Source organism: Prionailurus bengalensis, chromosome A2 (assembly GCF_016509475.1).
Source record: "Prionailurus bengalensis isolate Pbe53 chromosome A2, Fcat_Pben_1.1_paternal_pri, whole genome shotgun sequence".
Taxonomy (NCBI): domain Eukaryota; kingdom Metazoa; phylum Chordata; class Mammalia; order Carnivora; family Felidae; genus Prionailurus; species Prionailurus bengalensis.
The window spans coordinates 51,241,310-51,250,005 of record NC_057348.1 but is presented as its reverse complement, the minus strand read 5'-3'; the positions used below and the strand labels follow the sequence as shown (position 1 = coordinate 51,250,005).

The window sequence follows — 8,696 nt, the reverse complement described above, 5'->3', positions numbered from 1 at the left end:
ACCCTACATGGTGGGTACTAATAACTTCCCGTTCACAGATGAGGAAAACAAGCCTAGGTGATCAGCAATTAATAAATCATCGTTGAGGCAAGATTCAAACTCAAGTCCATTTGACTTGGAGACACAGACTCTTCATTATAGAACTCACTGGGGCCCCACTCCCTTATGGCCGATATGAATGATACTCCTAGGTTTGGGCACTGCACAACCTGTGCAGCTTGCAGATCCCCTGCTTAACCATTCACTTCCATGTTCATTAAGCCAGACCTCCCCAGAGAAGCATCACTGGTAAAGAGTTCCAGGAGCAGAGACCATTTTATGGAGGAGGTAGGATGACAGATCCCCAAATTGGGTAAAGTTGTGAGAGAGGAAGGCAGGTATTATAAATAGGAGGAAGAACCCCAGAATTCTGACTGGGCCTGGTTCATTAGGGAAAAGACTTTGAAGGATCAGTTGCGAGAACACTATTCTCTGTCGCACACCTACTATCTGCCTAGTACTGCACTGGGCCCTCTACTGGCATGTTTTGATGCTCACCACACACCTACAAGGTGAATAGAACTATTTCCACCCTGCAGAGGAGGACAATGAAGCTCAAAGAGGTGCAATGCCTTCTGAAACTATACAGCTGTGGTGCAGGAAATGCTCAGCACCATCGCGGAGTTGACAACCACAGTGGGCCAGGGAGTCCCTTCTAATGGCCACATCCGTGTCTGCTGGAGCCAAAGGAGACTTCCTTTATGGGGGTTGGAGGAAGCTGGGTTCCCCATGGCGGGGGAGAGAGTAGTTCTAGCACCTCAAACCTACTATTTAATTTGAAACAACCCTGACACCTTATCACTTGTCTGGTGAAAAAGCCTTTTGTATCTTGGCCCTGAAAGGCATCCACCATCATTGTTTCTCCACAGTCCCAAATGTCTTATAACTGACTTTTGGAAACACCAGCGTGCATGAGAATAGGGAGGATTGAATGGAGGTTAAGCCCTGATGTCAGGAAATGACCCAGTGTGAGTCCCCAGCCCCTGCCAGCTCCTGAACACTGGGGGATTGGCTTGATGGATACTGGGACCCAGTTAAATCTTCCTAAGAAGTGACGGCTGTAACTTTGTACTAATGTGGTCAGGGAGTAATTTCCCTTTCTGCTCCAGAGCTCAAGACTTAATGGAGACAACCAAACACAAATGGACCATAACTCACCTTTTCATGTATTAACTCATCATCTCTTCTTTTCACTCACCTCCTTTGTTCATTCACTCCATCTACTTGCCTCCCTTTCCTCATTCATACTCCTGTTTCCTCACTCAGTGACCTTGTTGCCATGGCTGAGAGCTCTGTGAAGAACAATAATAGAAGAATGTACAAAGTCTGCAGGGACCTAGGGCACAGAATGACTTAACAACAGTTTAGAGGGTCAGGAAAGGATTCAGAGAGGATGTGGAAAGGAAGTTGCCAGGCAGAAGACATTGCAGACAAAAGGAACAGCAAGGCACAAAGGTGTGAACAGCTGGCCCGCTTAGAGAGAGGTGAGAACTGCACTGTGACTGGAGCCTTGGGTGTGTGGAGGGGGAAGGGAAGGATAAGAAATGAAGCTGGAAAGTAGGTTGAGAACAGGCTGGCTGTGAATAGCAGGTTAAGGGGCACGGGATTTAGTCTCAAGTTCAGTGGTTCTCAAAGTGTGGTCCCGGGGGCACCTAGCTGGGTCAGTCGGTAAAGCATGCGACTCTTGCTCTAGGGGTTGTGAGTTCGAGCCCCACATTGGGAGTACAGATTACTTATAAATGAAATCTTTAAAAAAACAAAAGTGTGGTCCTTGAGCCAGCAGCATCAGCATCACCTGGGAACTTACTAAAGATGCAAATTCTCAGGTCCTAGACCCACTGAATCAGAAGCTCTGCCGGGGGCTTCAGACATCTCTTTTAACATACTCTCGAGGTGATTCCTGATGCATGTTAAAGTTTGAGAATGACTTTTCTAGGTACTAGGGATTCAGGGTTGGTGTGTGAGCAGGGGAGTGCCATAATAGCACTCTGAATTGGAAAGCACTTTGAGAGCAGCATGGAAGCCCGACTGATTAGAGGGGGTGAGAGTGAAATTAGGGCAGGCTGGAGTGTAATCATGTGCAAAAAATACATCCGAGATGGTGGATGCCACAGAAGCTGGTAGATATCCTTCAAAATCTATTCTATAGTTAATAGGATTCCTGATTTTTAGTGGGACATAGCACCTCAAAGACTAAATATCCCAGCTTCTCTTGAAGTTAGATATGATCATGTGATTTAAATTTTGGCCAATAGGATGTGAATGGAAGAGACGTGTGTAACTATGAGGTCATGAGTCCCAAGGCATGTGCCCCCCATGTTCCCATTTGTCCCTGGCTGGGATGAGACTTGGTGGCAAGCCATCTTGAAACATGTGGTCAGGGGCGCCTAGGTGGCTCAGTTGGTTAAGCGTCTGACTTTGGCTCAGGTCATGATCTCGCGATTTGTGAGTTCGAGGCCCGCATCAGGCTCTGTGCTGACAGCCTGGAGCCTGTTTCAGATTCTGTCTCCGTCTCTCTCTGCCCCTCCCCTGCTCATGCTCTGTCTCTCTGTCTCAAAAATAAATAAAAACATTAAAAAAAATTTTTTTTTTAAAAGAAACATGTGGTCAAAGACAACACCATGGGAACTCTGGAGCAGCAAGATAAGAAGAAGCCAGGATCCCTCCTACCTTGAGTCATACCAGCCTGGTATGACTACTTATGGCCAGATTGCTATACACTTCCATTTTATTTAAGTCACAACTATTCTCCGTGTCTATTAGAGAAATCAAACTTATATTTTAGCTGCTACAGTGGGCCAAGTATGCTTTTCAAAGTATACCTTGGGGCACCTGGGTGGATCAGTCGGTTAAACATCTATCTCTTGATTTCAGCTCTCAGGGTCATGAGATCAAGTCCTGTGTCTAGCCCTGGGTTGAGTTCCTCGCTGGGTGTGGAGCCTGCTTAAGATTCTTTTGTTTCCTCTCCCTCTGCCCTTCCCCCTCCTTGGACAAGTGGTGCGCCCTGTGCGCGCGCGCGTACACACACACACTCTCTCTCTCTCTCTGGAAAAAAAAAAAACTATACCTGACTCCTTCCCTTTTTTTCTCCCTTTCTTTTTAAAGTTTGTGTATTTTGAGAGAGACAGAGACAGCGGGCATGTGCATGAATGGGGGAGGGGCAGAGAGATGGAGAGAGAGAACCCCAAGCAGGCCCCTCACTGTCAGTGAAGAGCCTGACATAGGCCTCGAACCCATGAACCATGAGATCATAACCTGAGCAGAAACCAAGAGTTGACGCTTAACCTGCTGAGCCACCCAGGCACCCCTCCTTGCTTTCTTTTTTCCCTTCCTTCCTTCCTTCCTTCTTCTCAAAAGAATTTAAGAAAACTTATGATTGAGGATGTGTACAATGAGTTTCATGAAATACAAATATAAAATTAAGCCCATCAGTTTTAATGGAACTGCTGTCATTAAGCATCAGATTTAGGGGCGCCTGGGTGACTCAGTCGGTTGAGCGTCCGACTTCAGCTCAGGTCATGATCTCGCAGTCCGTGAGTTCGAGCCCCGCGTCAGGCTCTGTGCTGACAGCTCGGAGCCTGGAGCCTGTTTCGGATTCTGTGTCTCCCTCTCTCTCTCTGACCCTCCCCCGTTCATGCTCTGTCTCTCTCTGTCTCAAAAATAAATGAACGTTAAAAAAAAAAAATTAAAAAAAAAAAAAAAAGCATCAGATTTAGCTCTAAGCTTCCTGGCAGCCAAGACAAAAACGGCGATAAGATGAATCAGTCTCTTCCTTTGATATCAGAGGAAAGGGCACCTTCCAATTTTCCTGACAGAAAAATCCAATAATTTCTCATGCTGAGGAAACTTCTCCACTGGAGTCATATACTGATAATATTCTCTATAAATTTGACAACAATGGAGATTGAGTTTCACATGGTGATTTCTTATCACAACCTTTGATGAAAGCTCAGGCCATATTGTTACAAGACAGCTCTGGGAGGATACTTTTGCAAGATATGTGACTTCTCATATTTGCTCTTCTCAATGATTCTACATCAGAGCAGGTAAGACCATTACCCTGTTTTACAGATAAGAAAACTAGGAAACAGAAAGGGGAAGAGCCAGATCAGATAGCTGGTGGGGAACCAGTTTTGTAAGCCAGTTTTGTAGACTCTAGGGCCCTATTTTAAGTGTCCCTCTCTGGACCGCACACAAAATTATACATTGAGGGGTGCCTGGGTAGCTCAGTTGGTTAAGCATCCAACTTTGGCTTAGGTGATGATCTTTCGGTTTGTGAGTTTGAACCCCAAATCAGGATCTGCACTGGTGGTGCAGAGCCTGTTTGGGATTCTCGTTCTCTCTCCCTCTCTCTCTCTGTCCCTCCACCCAACTCTCTCTCAAGATAAATAAGTAAACTTAAAAAATCATAGGTTGATTATCAAAGAAAAGCACAAGAATCATTGCCCCAGAATATGCCTGTGTTAACCAAGACAAAGCAGTCAGATCTGGTAAACATTAGAGGGACCTCTGAGCCTGCTGAGATGGGCTGCTCCTGACTGCATGAGAAAATAGGGATGGGCACCATGAGGGCAGAAAGGAAATCCCAAATTTGGAGCCTGAATGGAACATGTGGGGCTTCAAGGATGGAAGGAAAAATAATATTAAAAGCAGCTGTCCCAGGGCAGTTGATAGCTATAAAAGGAGAAAAAAAAAAAAAAACCTCTCTGTCTCATTTCTTACACCTATTATGCACCAGGTACAAACTGGGGATCCAAGTGACAATGAGGGAACTAGCCTAGTGGCTGAAAGTCACTTTCTGTCTCATTCTCAAAATAACCCTACAAAGTAGGTATGCTTATCAGTATGATTATGCCATGTTATAGATGCAGAAACTGAGGCTCAGAGCCATGAAATGATTTGTCCAAGATCCCACAGCTGGTAAGGGTTACAGAGTTTGAACCCTGGTCTGTCTGACCCCAAACTTTTATTAATGTGCCATCACTGTTTCAATAGTAGGAGAGAAAAATGTTGATGGATGTGACATTTAAATCTTCTCTATTTCTATGTTATTTTTTATCTTTTCTTAAAATTTTTATTTATTTATTTTTGAAAGAGAGGGCGTGCACGTGGGGGAGGGACAGAGAGAGAGGGAGAAAGAGAATCCCAAACAGGCTCTGCACTGACAGTGCAGACCCCTACATGGGACTCGATCCCACAAACCATGAGATCATGACCTGAGCCAAAATCAAGAGTCAGACACTTAACTGACGGAGCCACCTAGGCACCTGTTTGTTATTTTTTTAATAAAATTTTAAAATTTGACCACCAAGTTGGTACATACCAACCGTCTCCTGGCATACTTTTTTTAAAAAGTGACTTTTTAATTATAAAGTTAATATTACTCAGGGCACCTGGGTGTCTCAGTCGGTTGAGTGTCTGACTTTTGATTTCGGGTCATTATCTCACAGTTTATGAGTTTGAGCCCCCACACTGGCAGCATGGAGCCTGCTTGAGATTCTCTCTCTCTTTCTCTCTCTCTCTCTCTCTCTCTCTCTCTCTTCCCCTCCCCCCCTCAAAATAAATAAACTTAAAAAAAAATAAAGTTAATATTACTCAACAAAGTTTGGAGAATACAGACATGTAGAGAGAAGTAAAAGAAACAAAACAAAATCAGATGATTTTTTGACCATTGTTAACATTTATGGTGTTCCTCTCCACTCTGCTATGAATAACATACATTTTGCATTTTACACTGAAGTTCCCAAACTGCATACCTGTTTAACATTACAAGTATTTTCATCCTTTTATTTTATTTTTTTAAGTAGGCTCCATGCCCAACGTAGGGGTTGAACTCACAACTGTAAGATCAAGAGGTGCATTCTCTGCTGACCAAGCCAGCCAGGTGCCTCTGTCCTTTTATTAAGTAGGTTGCATTACCATCGATTTAAGAACTGTGAAATATTACATCCCATAGGCATACCTTATGTTTTTTAACTGTTCCGTTCTTGGTGATTTCTTCTAAATTTTGCTGTTGGAAAATATTTCTTCAAGTATCTTGGAGCATATAGCTTTGTCCTAATTTAGGACTATTTCCCTGAAATTAATTCCCAGAAGAGAAATGCCTGGGTCAAAAGGCCTGGACGTTACTGAAGCCTTTGATGCACATTGCCAAACGGCTTTCCGAAAGATTTTAGCAAGTCATTTTCCCACCAGAAATACAGAAGTATCCATTGCTCACACTGACAATTTCAGTGTCACTAGTTTTTTAAACTTCAGAATTGAAAGGCTATTAATGGCCTTTTAGTTTGCACTGCTTTGATTACTTGTGAGGTAGAAAATGCCCCATGTTTATTGTGTTTTATCTGTCTCCACTGACCAGTTATTGGGTCTGTTTGTTATCAATGTTCAGTGTTCTTCACGTAATAGAAAATATTAACCCATTGTCTATAAAACATTTCCTCAGTCTGAAGTTTGCCTTTTAATGCTGGGTATGATTTTGGAGTAGGGTAAGGTTTTGTTTGTTTGTTTCCAGCAATAGAAGTTAAAGAATGTTTTTTGGGGGGGCGCCTGTGTAACTCGGTTGGTTAAGCCTCTGGCTCTTGATTTCGGCTCAGATTATGATCTCACAGTTCGTTGACAGAGCCCCGCATTTGGTTCTGTGCTGATGCACGGAGATTGCTTGGGATTCTCTCTCTTCCCTTTCCCCGCTCACATGCTTGTGTTCACTCTCTCTCTCAAAATAAGTAAATAAACATTAAAAAAAAGAAAACACTCTTTAAAAAAAAAAGAATGTTTTTCTGTTTTGCACATAACCTTGTCCATCTTTTCCATAGGAATTCTTCCATTCTCTCTAATCTTAGAAAACCTTTCACCCCTCCAATGGCTTATTTTCTGTGTGCGAGAACTGAGGGACGTGTCTGAGCTGTTTGGTCATCTTTTTTTAATAACAAAGGAGAGAAGAGGATTTTTTCCTTTTTTCCTTCATCTATTTGACTGTCCTTGACTTTTTGTTTTAGTACCATGAGATATGCTCATTGGGGGTTGGGACTGTAGGAGGAAATGTGTATGTAAATACATGCATCCCCAAAAGTCTGGAGGAATAGGTACCAAAAAATACCAATACTAGTTATTTCTGATTGATGGGAGCAGGGCTGGGATAGATGTGTTATTCATGCCTGCCCAGCATCTTTATTTCCTTTTGGCAAGACACACCTCTTCACCCCTTGACTCTGGTGTGGCTGCCCATGACAGTACATTTACCCAATACAGCACTTCATTTCCCTGGCAATAGTTTGTCTGGGGCCAAGGGGTAGGCATGTTACTCTAGCAGAATTCATCAGAGTCCTTCCCTGAGACTGATATATGAAAACTGGGTCGAGCTTTCCTGCTGGGTTGCATTGGAAAGCTGAGACTACCTCACACCACATTTCCTGCCAGGCAGAGCTCACTCTGCAGAGGAAGGGAAGCCAACGTGCAGAGAAATTGAGACAAGGAGAGATACAAGAAAGCAAATGCTGGGGTGCCTGGGTGGCTCAGCCAGTTAAGCGTCCGACTTCGGCTCAGGTCATGATCACACGGTCTATGAGTTTGAGCCCCGCGTCGGGCTCTATGCTGACAGCTCAGAGCCTGGAGCCCGTTTCAGATTCTGTGTCTCCCTCTCTCTCTGACCCTCCCCCGTTCATGCTCTGTCTCTCTCTGTCTCAAAAATAAATAAACGTTAAAAAATATAATAATAATAAAAAAAAGAAAGCAAATGCTATGAGCCCTGTGTCTCCAGTTCCAGTCTCCAAGACCCTGATCCATGTTGTTTTTCCCTCAATCTTGCAGTCAGCTATTGTGAGCCACAGGTCCCTCTTTGGTGAAGCTGGCTTAGGTTAGGATTCTGCTACTTAGCAAGTGAAAGAATCTGATCAGTGACAAGGATGGTCTTTGTGTGTTTTTAGTATCTTATGTAATTATTTGCTTAGTAGAAATATTTTTTTAAAAAGACAGAGAATGTATTTGTTAAAAAAGGAAAGTGTAAGTGCCCTCAGACATGCTCAAAAGCAGGCAACGTGTAAAACAGAGCATAAAAGGTGTACAAGTCCTCGAAAGGACAGAGGCCACCTTATCACCGCAGAAATGTTGTCAATGAGATAAACAGGAATTTGTAGTGAAATAATTCTAGATCAATGGGTGTATTGGTGGTCTAGGGGAGAGTAGGGCCTCAGCCCTGGGTAGGAGATATGTTTTCCCATGAACTAGGAAGTCTGAGATACTGAGATTCAGGACAGGGAAACTGACCTGTGTCCCCTGCCCCTGGACAATCAGGTCCCTTCTCTGAGCCTCAGTTTACACTAAGTCTAGCTCTCATATCTGAACCCCTATGGTATTCCAAGCATTTCACATTTATTATCTCATAGAATTCTCAGTTGGTCACATATTCCCATATTCCAAATGGAAAAATTGAGGCTCAGAGAGGTGAAATGTGACTCAGATAAGTCAGTCCCTTTTTTTCTTTAATGTTTATTTATTTTGAGAGAGAGAGAGAGAGAGAGAGAGAGAGGCATAGAGAGAGAGAGAAAGAATCCCAACTGATTGGGGATTGATTGATCCCATGAACCTTGAGATCATGATCTGAGCAGAAATCAAGAGTCAGACACTTAATGGACTGAGACACCCAGGCACCCCCAGAT

General features: G+C 43.5%; 1 protein-coding gene across 1 annotated transcript in view; it reads right to left on the bottom strand.

Moving 5' to 3' along the window:
* Positions 1-8,696, bottom strand: part of OGG1 (8-oxoguanine DNA glycosylase) — a 45,249-nt gene that overhangs the window by 18,088 nt on the left and 18,465 nt on the right. Inside the window, exon 8 of the transcript XR_006298391.1 lies at positions 1,238-1,331. The gene's annotated coding sequence lies outside the window, so the exon portion shown is untranslated. The remainder of the gene's footprint in view (positions 1-1,237; positions 1,332-8,696) is intronic.